This window comes from Micromys minutus (genome assembly GCF_963924665.1).
Source record: "Micromys minutus genome assembly, chromosome: 21".
Taxonomy (NCBI): Eukaryota; Metazoa; Chordata; class Mammalia; order Rodentia; family Muridae; genus Micromys; species Micromys minutus.
The window spans coordinates 28,993,599-29,009,335 of record NC_137956.1 but is presented as its reverse complement, the minus strand read 5'-3'; positions in this window follow the sequence as shown (position 1 = coordinate 29,009,335).

Below are 15,737 nucleotides of genomic sequence, written 5' to 3'. Positions count from 1 at the left end.
GTGAAATTAAACTTTAAAAAAAAAAAAACTGTGTGAATATCACATTATCATGATCACACCTACTCAAGGCACCAACAACAACCACGGTGCAACTAAAGAATCCATACATTCCGTGCCTTTCTAGAGACCACATGAACTTGCCTGCAGGGACTAAAGAAGCTGAGGTCTCTGAGATGCTACCAGAGCAGGAGCTGAGTCTTCCAAAGTCAAGCTGAGTTTCTGAGCAGGAGCAACACTTTCTTCCATCCTTTGGTCCTTGAGACTATGATCCATAGAAATCCCCCTCTGAGGACCACACACATTTACAAATATATTTGGCCGTGTTGAGCTATCTTCTCTGTGTGTTTACACTTTCCACCCTGGCATCCTTTCTTTAGAGAAAAAAGCTCTGGCTCCAGAAAGGATCAGTAGCAGAGCACACCTGAAAACATCTCTCAGCGTGGCAGAACACATGCTGGTTAAGTTTTCTTGCTTGCTCGGAATAAAACAATTTTTTTCTCTAAATTCATCCTCTCCCTTAGCATGTCTACAGTGAGACTGGGTGCTGATGTGTCGGGCTACGACAACATGGCACTGAATTAAACAGATTCAAAACCCACCAGGCTGATTGGAAGTGACTAGAAGCCCTAGGAAAGAAAGAGATGGAGCCTGGGAAGTATGAACTCTGGACAGGATGTCTCCTTAAAGAACCTGAAGCTACCTCCTGAAAGGAGCCAGTCAGGTATGAACAGAGGAGAAAATGGAATTTTCCACAGAAGAGCAGCAAGGCGTGGCATGTTGGGAAATGACATAGCAGGGAGGCTGACAAATGAGAAGCAAGGCAAGGGACATCTGTGGGCCTAAGAGCATGTAGGGGGCATGAGTGCCTCTGAAGCCAGGAGAACAGTGTAGAAACAAGGCACCATTCTGCCCTGTTCACGTATTTCATTAGTGTTGTTTCTGCTTGTGTGAAGAATGGACCATGGGGCTGAGGAAGGCAGGAGGGCTGTTTGCAGTTGCCTAATCTGGGCAGGGATTCCAGTGGGCAGGAGTGATTTAAGCACTGGTTGATTGACACAGGCACATGGAAAAAGGAAAATTCCAGAACATTGTGTTTTAGGCAATTAAAGTATGACTCAAATACCTGGGGAGAATCCAACAGAGGTAGGTGGGTATTCATCTATCAACTAAGTCAGGACAGTATCCACCTCCAATACACATGCATATACACACACTATCACCACCACCACCATCACTGCCGCCATCACCACCATCACCACCATCACCATCACCACCACCACCACCAACCATCACCACCACCATCACCACCATCATCACCACCATTACTATCACCACCATCACCACCATCACCACCATCATCACCACCATCACTATTACCATCTCTCCAGTTAGTTTTAACAAAGGACTGAACATGAAGAATTGGTTAAATGGGTACTGGACGACAGATAACAGAAGGGGAACACTGGGAAAACAGTGGCAACCTCACTGGCTACTCCAAGGGTCGGAAGGTAAATGAGATGATCATATGCAGACTTTCAACTCTGGCTCTGGATAGGGACACACCTTTCCAAGTCAGCTTACTGCTCAGCCCATAAAGATGTCTTAGGGACTTTCATAGGGTTGGTGCTAGGAACAGAGAGACAAGTGAAAAACTGACAGCAGGAACCACATCCTCACCCACCATTGCCTCCCACCCTGATGTCACACACACACAAAAAGTGAGCAAGCAAAGAGACTCTCTTTACGTCTTTTATAGACATCTTCACCCCCCTATTGAAGACCCTAGAAATATGCCACTTGTATTGATGCAGCCCCAGTGTCACGTGATGGTATACAAAAGTATCTTTGGGATCAGGAACCAACAGCTCAAAAACTGCTATTAGGCAAGAGTAGATAGAGCTGAAACTGGGGGGCTGTGAACACTAGCTTGGGAGATATTGCTATGTTCTAGAATACCAGGGACATAAAAGTGTTCTAGGTGTAGCTAGGCTCTGCAGGGCAGCTCAGAAACACTGCAAAGCTAGCCCTTGCCTTTAGGTTGCTTCTAAACCACAAGACAACACCCAAGCTGAAAACCAATGCTTGGACCTGGCTTCGTCTCAGTCCCAACACCAAATGAGTTCCACAGTCACCTACAGAGTCTTCATGCAATGGCCCAGACTCTGATAAGATTCTGAAAAGCCTGAGACAGGGGACTGAGATGATGGGATATGGCTCCTGGCAGGGTCAAGACCTGAGCTAGGTTTTGAAGACAGGGTAGCAATTGGATGTGAAGGAGGGTGCCTCCAGGAGAGGGCAGCTTGTACAGACAAGACAGAAGGAAGACTGGAGAGGAAGCCAGCCAACAGCAACACTCCATAATCTGAGTTATTGGGTATTAAGAGATGGTGAGAAGTGAAGTTTATAGAAAATGTTGGTATCATTTAGACTACAACCATCATTTATGCAGCTGTCCATCTCCCGGATGAATTAATACATGAATCTCAGATTCCACTTAGCATGAGCCTAATTGATAATACAAGAAGAACCTACTGTTAATCTGGAAGAAAAGAGAGACTCCAGTGACTCAGCAGGGGAACACACACAAGGCAAGTAGGTACCATACCTCAGCCTGGCAAGAGGCCAGCAGCCCCTGAACATGTCTGTTCTGTCAGACATAGAGATTCCCTGGGAAAGCAGTTGTCAGCACTGCCCCCTTTTCCCCACAGGAAATACATTCCAGGAGTCATGTGAGGAACTGTACTCACACAGATACACAGGCATGACCTTGTACATATGTGCCAGCATCCACACCGGCAGTCCCTATTCCTGAATCATTCTGATACTCACTGAGGGAGAAGGGAAGTGTGGCTGACTGTTAGAACTGAAGGCTGGCATGGTCAGGACAGTACAGTAGTAGAGCTTGCATGTCCTTGCTTCCAGATGGCCTATGTTGGCTTCTTTGCTAGTGAACACACAGAAGCTGGCTTGCATAAATGTCCTGGGTAAATAATTAACTAACTCTAAGGGAAGATAGGATTTGGAGAGATGAGTAAGGGGCACATGTTAATGCCAAGCCCAACTTGACCCCAGAAACTAGAGCTGTTTATGCTGAGTTGAAGTAGTTGGCAAAATAGGTTCAAAGCAGAGCTGATCTGCTATGAGTCTACAAAGCTTCACCAGGAGCTACAACTTCTAAATCTTCCTTCATTAAAAACAAATCATTTAGTTCTGAAATAAAGCTTTCTCGATAAAACTGTGGCTATTTGGAGGCTTATTTCTTTGATTTTTTTTCTTCCAAGAAACATAATAAAGGGAGTCTTTTATCTTAATAAAGTCAGACATGGGAAGGTTCTCTCTAAGCACTAAAGCAGACAACAAATTTACTCAATAAAGGCTAGCTCACAATAGCACCAGCCTGGCCCAACGTAGTCCAATGTTCAGGAAATGGCAGAAGCAAGGGTCATGCTTTATGGGCTGTGGGGATTGGGGGAAGCTGATTCAAGATTCACAAGAGGGGATCATTCTTAGGGTCACAAAAATAGAATTAGAGGAGCAGAGAAAGAAAAGTGAAGGAGGGGAGGGCACGGGAGAGGGGTTGGAGAATTCATAAGTCTGACACATGAATGAGACACTAGGGTTCTGACGGCCACATTGCAAGGGTCCATGAAAAGGATTTTGAGTTGATCCTGTGATTAATGAAGACCAAACAGTGGGTGCAGGGCTGAAAATGAGTCACAGAAGTAAAAATGTAGTAAGTGCTTCGGGCACTGCAGCATGCAACTTACAGATGCTGGCTCCTTGCAGGCTCACAGCCCTACGAGGTGGGCACTACTGTCTCTGTTTCACCAGTAAGGAAACTGAAGCTGAGAGGTCACATGACTCAAAAGTGACAACCCAGCCCTGACCCTGTGATGGGTATAGGTTGCCACTTGCCTTTGCCCTGTCCCATGGCTAAGACTAGGAAGCTCACAGATAGTCCAGAATGAAAGCAAAGGTCCAAGGGTGACAGGCAGAAGGTGAGCCTCTCTGTTCCTAGTCCTGCATCAACACCAGTCCCACAATCAAGTCTTCATTTGTGGCTTAGGAGTTACAGCAGGGGTTCTGGTAACTGCAAAACACTGTCTCTTCCACCTTGTAATCACACTAGGGCAAGCCTTAGCTAAAACACTGAATTTCTCAGAGCAATGTGCTAGATTTAAAGTACCATGCAAATGCCAGGACACCCACCAATGGCGGAAATATATTCACACTCATGACTGAGGCCAGATTAGCCTCTCTAGCCCAGCTCCACCCTGCTTGCATGCTGCAGCCCTTCCTTCCTACATGTCATGGCTCCTTTTACATGCTTAGAACTTCCTGCAAGTCTTTTTTTTTTTTTTCAGACTGGTCCTTCCTCTCTGCCTTCCCCCACCTTGTTGTCTCAACAGTGACATGTTTATGTGCCCATTTCTGACAAGGAGGGTAAAAAAGTGTCCTGACCCTAATATTCAGTGCCTTTATCTAGAGTGTTTATTTCCCAGATTAAAACAAGCCCCAGGTCGGCTGTGGGAAGACACAAACAGCCATGGTTGGTAGAGAGGCAAGCGTCAACTTCTCTGAGGACCAGGGTGCTAAAGGAGGCTCAAAGGTAAGGGCACACCTTTTATGGGAGACCTCACCTCAGCAACCAGTGGGTTGGCCTCACCTAAAGAAGCAAGCTCTTCTTTCCTGGATCTGCAGGAGCAGCCTGGATGGCAAGTAGAGTGTCTGGACATTTGTGGGATACCCAGAAGCGTACCTCATTTGACTGTCACCTAGAAAAAGCAACCAGGTCAAGTGTGCCCGGCCATGTTCCTCTCTCTCCTACTCCCTGTAGGATCCTGTCATGATTCTTATACTGGCTCGGTCTTGGGTGTGACTCTGTAAAAGAGGACAGGGACCCTCACTGGGAAGGAGAATGTCAAAGATCATGTGGAGATTCGGGATGAGAACAAGCCCCGACTTGAGCATGTCTCCTAGTGCGATGCTCTCTAATGAGGGTGGCAATGATACCGTCTCCACGCAGCTGCCTCCGTCCAGGCAGAGGAAGGAATCCAGAAGCACTGAAGGTGTCTGAGTTCTCTCCAAGACTCTGGGAAAAGGCAGACTCCAGAGAAACACAGGAACATGCGCTGATTCTGCCCAGAAGGGAAGTAAAGTTCTAGAACTGGGCACAATGCCTCACATCTGTGATCTCAGCACTCAGGAGTCTGGGGCAGGAGGATCCCAAGAGTTCAAGACCAACCTGAACTATATAATGAGCTGTAGGCCAATTAAAACCATGTCTCAAAACAAAAGGAAAAAAATAACAAAAGAAAAATTCAGGTTCAGGCTCAGAGGCCAGGGTCAGAACTTGCCTGTCATGAGCTTGATCTGCCCCTAAGACCATCATGGAAAGACTTATTTTGTAGCTTTTCTGTGGACATCTTGGGTGTCTCATCTCTACCATGAACATCTTCCAGAGGTCTCTCTTGACCTAAAAGGACCAATATCTGGGCCCCAGAACAACCCAAGCACTTCAGGAACACAGGCACACTAGGAACCCACACCTCAGTTCTGTGGTCAAGGGTAGTATCACCAATGTATCAACAAATAAAAAACACAAAGAGCCACTCAAAGCACAATCCTCTGCCTATGGGGATAATGAAATATGTTGATATTTATTGAGCCCCTCAAATGTGGCAGGTCAGAGACCCCTGTTGCGGTCCAGCAGGCCTCTCTGCGGCCTCTGCCCAGGGTTGCCTAGGCAATGCCTGAGCAGCGTGCATCTACTCACAACTGATGTAATTAAAATGGAAACCTCTAGAGCACGCTTCAAAGAGAAGCAAACCATGCCATATCAAGGCCCTTGTTCCTAACGCCAGCAAATAAACCCCATCTTCAAGTTCCTGGGTTGCCCTGTTCACAGCCTCTTGGCCAGCTTCCCAAGCTTCCCTGTTAGCAGTTCCTCTAGGCTCCACCTAGCAGTTACCTAGCAACACCTTACATCTCTGCCCATCAGGTCCCAGCCAGAAGCCAGGAATATAAGGTCATTACCCCACCCCTACCAACAAGCCCCTCTCCCACATGTTTCCATCCAGCTCTTTCTCTCTCTCCCCCCTGCCCTCCTCCGTCCCCACCTTCCCTCCCTCTCTTCTCTCCTCTCTGCTGTCACTTGCTTGCTGTCTTCTGCCTCTACCTCCTTCTCCAGGTCCCCTTCCCTTCTGGTCAAAGAAAAAAAACTTTATATTAGATCTGTCACATGGCTTGATTGTTCAGTGGGACACCTTGGCCAACCCACTGAGGTGCTCTCTCCCACAACATCGCACTGTCACCATTTTAAAAAACACATTGGTGCCAAAAGGCTTGACAGGCTCTCCTGCATGCCTCATGTGCATGTGCTCCAGGGTCCTGTGCTTCCTGACTCATTGATCTCTCATCACCCCATCCACCAACAATTAAGTTTCCCTTTTTGGTCTTTGTAACATCTCCGGAGAAACGGACCTTTCAATGTCTGGTACTCCTCGGATACTCTTAGACACAGAGGCATTTTCATCCGCAGCCCTTAATTCTTTCTGTGAATCGTGCCTGCTTCACCAGTTCCGATCCCATTACCCTGGAAGCTTCAACCCTGTAGTTTCCAAAGGCCCAGCTAAGCTATTGTGCCCCCTTCCTGCTCTCCTCTTTCTCAAATCTTTCCATGGACAGAACCCCTCTTTGGAGCTCAGTTCTCTGCAGTCTGGCTTTTCCAAAAGTCCTGGTACCAGGCACTGAGTTCCCCTGGGCTTAGTCAAGTTCTGACCCCTGTTGAGTGTGTGATGAACCACTGAACAGCCTGTTTCAACATTTTTGTCCTCCCTGGGTCTGAGGATACCCAGGACTACAGGCTGTAGTGACACTCCACTTCCCAGTTCTCATCCAGAGGAATGACCCTCTCATTCCCTGCCCTGGAATACCTCTCAAAAAAACTTAGTCCTAAATTTATTTGCCTTCAAATACCATAAGAGACCAGGGAAAATGGAAAGTGATTGTCTATTTCTCTTTCCTCAAAGTGTTCACCCTGCCCCTCTCCTTCCTTCTGCTTCCCTGCCCCTTGTCTACAGACATCCACCTGCCTCCACTTGCTGACTCTTCAAATTTTATTTCTAATTTCCAGATTCTCACTGCAAATGATTCACTTTTTATACTTAATTCGCTGTGCCTGTTCTTAAATTTCTACTTTCTTAAAAAAAAATATCTCTGATTTCTTTCCATTCTGCTCTTAAAAACAAAGGCAAACAAAAGGTTTTAATTAAACAGTTGGATTCCCTGGTCCATACCAATTCTAGGTAAGCTGCTAGGTGCCAGCTGGATTGGGTCAGGACACCAGGTGGAGGATCTCAGCCTGGATCCTGCAGGTGCATAAGTGCCTGCCTGGTAGGAGCTACACCCTTTCCTGAGGCAGCCCCCCCACATACCTGGAATGGATTTTTGTATTTTATATTTTGCATTCATTTGATATATATAATTCTGGGATGTAACTAACACATAGCTTGTCCCCATCTTTGATAAGGGCTGAAAAAGGCTGAGCCATAGCTTTACCACTGTGATGAAAGGCATTCACACAACTGCCACCCATCTTTGTTGTGGAAAGGCCTGCTTCACTGCCATCTTGTCTGAGAGCAGCAGTGAGTGACCTGAACAGACTAGGAAGTCAATATCAAAAAATACTTTTGAATTGGGGTAAGATTCTTACATGGTCTTTATCCTGTCTCAGTAAATTGTTATATTACTCTAGTTTTGACTCTTTAAAAGATGGTTGGTTTTAATATCAGTTTAGAGATTTATAATGTTTAAAAGGTTAAAGATCACTGCCTTAAAGATATGTTAGCCTTGTTTTTGCTAATGTTATTAAGTTATAAAGTAGCCTTGTATTTTTATAAGCTATATATAGACCATGTAAATATCAAAGGTTCCCAAAAGTTTGTGGACTGTGCTTATAGACTGAAAGGTGTTTGTTTGATACTAAAAGAGGCTTCAATTCAAAATCATAATTTTTAAGGCTCAGCCCTAACAGGCTTTAGTCTCAAAAGCCATTATGACAGTTATAGTCTCATAAAAGCCACTAAAGTTAAAAAATTACAAGCTGATAGTCAGTAATCCTAAACAGTCATATCCTCTAATATGTTCAGAAATATATTTTGGAAGCCATGCTAAGAATCAATGCAGTTAATTTCAGTATTAAGCTTTAGCTTCCTGTTTTATGTTTGCTGGTTATAGCAAAAGCAGATAACTAGAAACAGACACAGATTCTCTAACTCGGATATGCTTAATAGACACAAGCTCTCAATCCTATCAGGGATCTATGAATATGACATTAAATGTTTAAACTTACTATATGACAGAATCAAGCAGTGACACACTCCCCAAGGTCTACAAAGAGATATTGGCACAGTGACAAAAGCCTCTACCAGGATTGTGGTGTGCCAACCACTGGGCAACAATGACCCCAATGCCTTGCCTGATGCCAGGGCTCCATCTAATCTTCTCACAAACAGAGGACATCCAGAGAACTGAATGTCTCATATTATCTAAGAAAGGTGAGGTCATCTCTCCCATGTTTCTCCTCCATAGGGGGAAAAAAAGCCTCTCATCTTCTAGACCTGATGGCCAGACCACCTCTGCCTGAGTACAATGGTGACCACAGGGACCTGAAAAACTGTTTAGGTGGTGGACTATAGACTAACCTTTGTCATTTTAATTAATACATGACATTTAGATTATGATTTATTCTTCTCAGGTCTTTAATTACATTGAATACGAAGTTAACTACAGCTTGACAGCAAGAGAACAGACAAGACACTTCTTTCCACAAGGTAATGCACCACCATGCTAGCTCATTCATCCACTAATTAACTAATTAAGACTACCAAATCTTTTATCAGAAAGGTTTATTTTCCACACAGGCTTAATGATAAAAGATACAAAGTTTCACATATAACCTTTTTCTACTCCCTTATCTTTTTGTTTCCTTTTGATTTGTTTTTTTTTTTTTTTTCATTTTTATTGGATATTCTCTGTATTTACATTCCAAATGTTATCCCCTTCCCCACCCCATTCCTATTCCCATTCCTCTTCCCCTTGCTTCCATAAAGGTGCTCCCTCTCCCAACTGCCCTCTCCCATCTCAGCACCTTGGCATTCCCCTACACTGGGAAAACTTGCCTTCACTGGAGCAAAGGCCTCTCCTCCCATTGATGCTAGACAACACATATGCAAATAGAGCCATGGTCTCTCCTTGTGCACTCAATGGTTGCTGGAAGCTTAGTCCCTGGAAGCTCTGGAGGGTTTGGTTAGTTGATAATGTTATTCTTCCTATAGGGTCGCAAACCCTTTCAGTTCCTTCAGTTTTTTCTCTAGCTCCTTCATTGGGGTGTCCATGCTCAGTCTGATGGTTAGCTGCAAACATCCTCCTCTGTATCAGTATGGCTCTGGCAAAGCCTCTGAGAAGGCATCCATATCAGGCTCCTCCCGCTAAGCATTTCTTGGTATCAGCAATAGTGCATGGGTTTGGTGGCTGTATATAGGATGGATCCTCAGATGAGGCAGTCTCTGGATGATCCTTTCTTCAATTCTTGCTCCTCTATTTGTCCCTGTATTTCCTCCCATAACTGTTTTGTTCTCCCTTCTAAGAAGGTCTGAGGTATCCACATTCTGGCCTTTCTTCTTTTTGAGCTTCATAAGGTCTCTGAATTCTTTCTTGAGTATTCTGAGCTTTTGGGGCTAGTATCCACTTATCATTGAGTGCATACCATGTGTGCTCTTTTGTGACTGGGTTACCTTATTCAGAATGATATTTTCTAGATCCATCCATTTGCCTAAAAATTCCCTGAAGTCATTGTTTTTAGTAGCTGAATACTACTCCATTGTATAAATGTACCACGCTTTCTGTATACATTCCTCTGTTGAAGGACATCTGGGTTCTTTCCAGCTTCTGGCTATTATAAATAAGGCTGCTATAAACATGGTAGAGCATGTGTCCATGTTATATGTTACAGCATCTTTTGGGTATATGCCCAAGAGTGGTATAGCTGGGTCCTCGGGTAGTATTATGTCCAATTTTCTAAGGAACATCCAGGCTCATTTTGAGAGTGGTTGTACCAGCTTTCAATCCCACCAACAATGGAGGAATGTATTTCTTTACGTTTTTGTTAGCATCTGCTGTCACCTGAGTTTTTTATCTTAGCCATTCTGACTGGTGTGAGGTAGAATTTAAGCATCCTTTTGATTTGCATTTCCCTGATGACTAAGGATGTTGAGCATTTCTTTAGATGCTTCTCAGCTGTTCCATATTCTTCAGTTGAGAATTATTTCTTTAGCTCTGTACCCCATTTTTAAATAGTTATTTGATTCTCTACCATCTAATTTCTTGAGTTCTTTGTATATATTGGATATTAGCCCTCTATTGGATGTAGGATTGGTAAAAAATCTTTTCCCAATCTGTTGTTTGCTGTTTTGTCCTATTTATAGTACCTTTGCTTTACAGAAGCTTTGCAATTTTATGAGGTTCCACTTCTCTATTGTTGATCTTAGAGTATAAACATTAGTGTTCTGTGTAGGGAGTTTTCCCTTGTGCCCAAGTGTTAGAGGCTCTTCCCCATTTTCTCTTCTATTAGTTTCAGTGTATCTGGTTTTATGTGATGGTCCTTGATCTACATGGACATGAGCTTTGTACAAGTAAGAATGGATCAATTTGCATTCTTCTACATGCTGACTACCAATTGAAATAGCACCATTTGTTGAAAATGACCTTTTGTCCACTGGATGGTTTTATCTTGTTTGTCAAAGATCACGTGACAATAGGTGTGTGGTTCATTTCTGGGTCTTCAATTCTATACAATTGATCTATCTGCATGTCTCTGTACCAATACCATACAGTTTTTAATCACTATTGCTCTATAATACAGCTTGAGGTCAGAGATGGTGATTCCACCAGAAGTTCTTTTATTGTTGAGAATAGTTTTTGATATCCTGGGTTTTTTGTTTTTCCAAATGAATTTGCAAATTGCTCTTTCTAACTGTACGAAGATTTGAGTTGGAATTTTGATGGGGATTGCATTGAATCTGTAAATTGCTTTCAGTGAGATAGCTATTTTTATTATATTAATCCTGCCAATCCATGAGCATGTGGTGTGTTTCCATCTTGTGAGGTCTTCTTCAATTTCTTTCTTCAAAGTATTGAAGTTCTTGTGATACAGATCTTTCACTTGCTTGATTAGAGTCAAACCAAGATATTTTATATTATTTGTGAATATTGTAAAGGGTGTTATTTTCCTAATTTCTTTCTCAGCCTGTTTATTCTTTAAGTGGAGGAAGGAAACTGAATTGTTTGAGTTAATTTTATATCCAGCCACTTTGCTGAAGTTGTTTATAAGTTTTAGGAGTTCTCTGGTGAAATTTTTGGGATCACTTAAGTATACTTTTATATCATCTACAAATAGGTTTTACTTCTTCCTTTCCAATTTGTATCCATTGCACTTCCTTTGGTGGCTAATTACTTTGGCTAGAACTTCTCGTGTTGAATAAGTAGGGGGAGAGTGGGCATCCTTGTTTAGTCCCTGATTTTAGTGGGGTTGCTTCAAGTTTCTCAACATTTAGTTTGATGTTAGCTATTGGTTTGCTGCATATTGCTTTAACTATGTTTAGTTATGGGCCTTGAATTCCTGATCTTTCCAAAACTTTTAACATGAGGGGGTGTTGAATTTTGTCAAATGCTTTCTCAGCATCTAATAAGATAATCATGTGGGATTTTTTGTAAGTTTGTTTATATAGTGGATTACATTAATGGATTTGTGCATATTCAATCATCCCAGCATCCCTGGAATGAGGTCTACTCCATTGTGGTGAATGATCGTTTTGATATGTTCTTGGATTCAATTTGCAGGAATTTTATTGAGTATATTTGCATCAGTGTTCTTGAGGGAAACTGCTCTGAAGTTCTCGTTCTTTGTAGGATCTTTGTATGGTTTAGGTATGAGCATAATTGGGGCTTCAAAGAATGAACTGGGTAGTCTTCCTTTTGTTTCTATTTTGTGGAATAAATTGGAGAGTATTGGTATTAAGTTTTGTATGAAAGTCTGGTAGAATTCTGAACTAAACCTATCTGATTTTAGTTTGGAGAAACTAAACATTTTTTTTGGTTTCGAGACTTATGATAACTGCTTCTATTACTTCAGGGCTTATGTAACTATTTAGATTGTTTATCTGATCCAGGTTTAACTTTGGTGCCTGGTATCCATCTAGAAAATTGTCCATTTCCTCTAGATTTTCCAGTTTTGTTGAGTATGGGCTTTTGTAGTAGGATCTGATAGTTTTTAAATTTTTGTCAGTTTCTGTTGTTATGTCTCCCCTTTCATTTCTGATTTTGTTAATTTTGATACTCTTTCTGTGCCCTCTAGATAGTTTGGCTAAGAGTTTATCAATCTTGATGATTTACTCAAAGAACCAGCTCCTGGTTTTGTTTATTCTTTATATAGTTCTTTTTGTTTCTACTTGGTTTATTTCAGAAATGAGTTTGGTTATTTCCTGCCTTTTACTCCTCTTTTTCTAGAGTTTTCAAGTTGTTAGTGTATGCTTCCTCCAGTTTCTTTTTGGAGGCACTCAGAGCTATGAGTTTTCCTCTTAGCACCACCTTCATTGTATCCCATAAGTTTGGGTATGTTGTACCTTAATTTTCAATAAATTCTAGAAAGTTTTTAGTTTCTTTCTTTATTTCTTGCTTAACCAAGTTATCATTGAGTAGAGTGTTGTTAGCTTCCATGTTTATGTGGGCTTTTTGTTGTTTTTGGTGTTATTGAAGACCATCCATAGTCCATGGTGATATGATAGGATGCCTGGGATTATTTCAATCTTCTTTATCTGTTGAGCTCTGTTTTATGACCAATTTATGTGGTCAGTTTTGGAGAAGGTACCATGAGGTGCTGAGAAGAAGGTATATTCTTTTGTTTTAGGATAAAATGTTCTATAGATGTCTTTAAAATCCATTTGGTTCATAGCTTCTGTTAGTTTCACTGTGTCTCTGTTCCGTTTCAAGTTTTATAATCTGTCCATTGATGAGACTGGGGTACTGAAGTCTCTCACTATTATTATGTTTGGTGCAATATATGTTTTGAGCTTTAGTGGGGTTTATTTTATGAATGTGGGTGCTCTTGTATTTGGACATAGATGTTTAGGATTGAGAATTCATCTGGGTAGATTTTTTCCAGTAATGAGTAAAAAGTGTCCTTCCTTATCTTTTTTTGATAACCTTTGGTTGAAAATCTATTTTATTCAATATTAGAATGGCCATTCTAGCTTGTTTCTTGGGGTCATTTGCTTGGAAGGGTTTTTCCCAGCCTTTTTCCCTGAGGTAGTGTCTGTCTTTGTCTCTGAGATGAGTTTCCTGTACACAGCAAAATGTTGGGTCCTTTTTACATATCCAGTCTGATAGTCTATGTCTCTTTATTGGAGACTTGAGTCCATTTATGTTAACAGATATTAAGAAATAGTGATGGTTGTTTCCTGATATTTTTGTTGTTAGAGGTAGAATTATGTTTGTGTGTTTTTCTTCTTTTTGTTTTCTTGCATAGTTATTTCCTTGCTTTTTCTTGGGTATAGTTTCCCTCCTTGTGTTTGAGGTTTCCATCTATTATCCTTTGTAGGGCTGAATTTGTGGATGGATATTGTGTAAATTTGGTTTTGTCCTGGAAATATCTTGATTTCTCCATCTATAGTAACTGAGAGTTTTGCTGTATATAGTAACCTTGGCTGGCATTTGTGTTCTCTTGGGGTCTGTATGATGTCTGTACATGATCTTCTAGCTTTCATCATCTTTGTTGAGAAGTTTAGTGTAATTCTGATAGGTTTGTCTTTATATGTTACTTAAACTTTTTCCCTTACTGCCTTTAATATTCCTTTTTTGTTTTGAACATTTGGTGTTTTGACTCTTATGTGTTAGGATAAATTTCTGGTTCAATCACTTTGGAGTTCTGTAGGCTTCTTGTGTGATCATGGCTATCTCTTTCTTTAGATTAGGGAAGATTTCTTTTATATTTTGTTGAGGATATTTACTGGCCCTTTAAGTTTTGGCCACTACACCTATTATCCTTAAGTGTGTTCTCATTGTGTCCTGGATTTCGTGGATGTTTTGAGATAGGAGCTTTTTATATTTTGCATTTTCCTTGACTGTTGTGTGGATGTTTTCTATGGTATCTTCTGCCCCTGAGATTCTCCTTTCCATCCCTTGTATTTTGTTGGCGATGCTTGTTTCTATGACTCCTGATCTCTTTCTTAGGTTTTCCATTTAGGGTTTTTTCCCTTTTTGATTTTTTGTTTATATTTTCATTTTTAGATCCTGGATGGTTTTGTTTATTTTTTTACCTGTTTGTTCATGTTTTTCTGTAATTCTCTAAAGGATTTTTGTGGGGTTTTTGTGTGTGTGTGTGTGTGTGTGTGTTTCCACTGTAGGGGTTTCTATTTGTTTACCTGTGTTCTCCTGTATTTCTTTAAAGGAGTTATTCATGCACTTCTCAAGGTCGTCCATCATCAACATGAGGTATGATTTTAAGTCCAAATCTTGTTTTTGGTGTGTTGGGTTATCCACTAGTTGTTATGGTGGGAGAACTAGGTTTTAATGTTGTCAGGTGTCTTGTTTACTGTTGCTTAAGTTCTTGTGCTTGCCTCTTGCCAGCTTGTTATCTGTGATGGTAGTTGATCATGCTGTCTCTGACTGGAGCTTATCTCTCCTGTGGACCTGTAGGCCTGTGGGCTCAGGAGTGAGAGTGTTTCTGGGTGTTCATCTCTCTGTGGACAGGCTATCAGTCTCAATGGTGGTGAGCTGGCTCTAGCTTTGGAAACAGATTGAGGCTGGAAGGTTCCAGCCCCAGGCAGCATCGAAATACCTGAGTTCCGAAATTTTTCTGGAGGTCTTTCCCCAGATAGTCAGTAGGCTAGAAATTGGGGACTCATCCATGGACAGACCATGAGTCCTCCCTATTCCCTTCTCTTACAAAACAAAAACAACAACAAAAAGACTAGCTTCCAGTGACTGTTCCCCAGTGGTTAACCACCTGTGTCTCATGTTAATAATTGTATAGAAAGATATAAACTTTAGGCAAGGTCTCTGTGTCTCATTGTAAATAGTTGTATAGAAAGATATAAACTGGGTGGGCAAAGGGGATAACATTACAAATGTAAATACTGAGAGTATCTAATGAAAAAGAAAAAAGAAAGATAGAAACTTTAGGCAAGATCTGAGGATATTAAAGCTTAAGTTGTAAGAATCTAAGAAAATGTCTGAGGGTCTAGGAAGAAGGTTTGAGGCCAGTAAAACTTGGATGGTGATAGAAAAATAATTTAAGGTACAAAATGCTTCAGATTTCTTCTCCTTGCTATGCCACTATTACATTAAGACTTCAAAAGTTCAGATTTCTAACATTAATGAATGGTATTCTGATAAATTAGCCTAACTCCAATAAAACATTGCGCAATATGATCTGCTTTCATAATCACAAGTTCAAGATTTTCAGTTTCCTTTGGTTATCCTTTAACTATATAGGTTTAAGATGTTGCTTGTGCTAAATCTATATGGTCCAGAAGTTCAAGATTTTGTTTCATTTTGTTGTCTTTTAAATATAGACTTAAAGATGTTTCTCCTTATGCTAAGTTTATATACATTCAGCCTTCTGGATACAGACAAAAAGTGCCTCCTACCCCATAAATGTTTTTGTCTCCTCTGAGCTC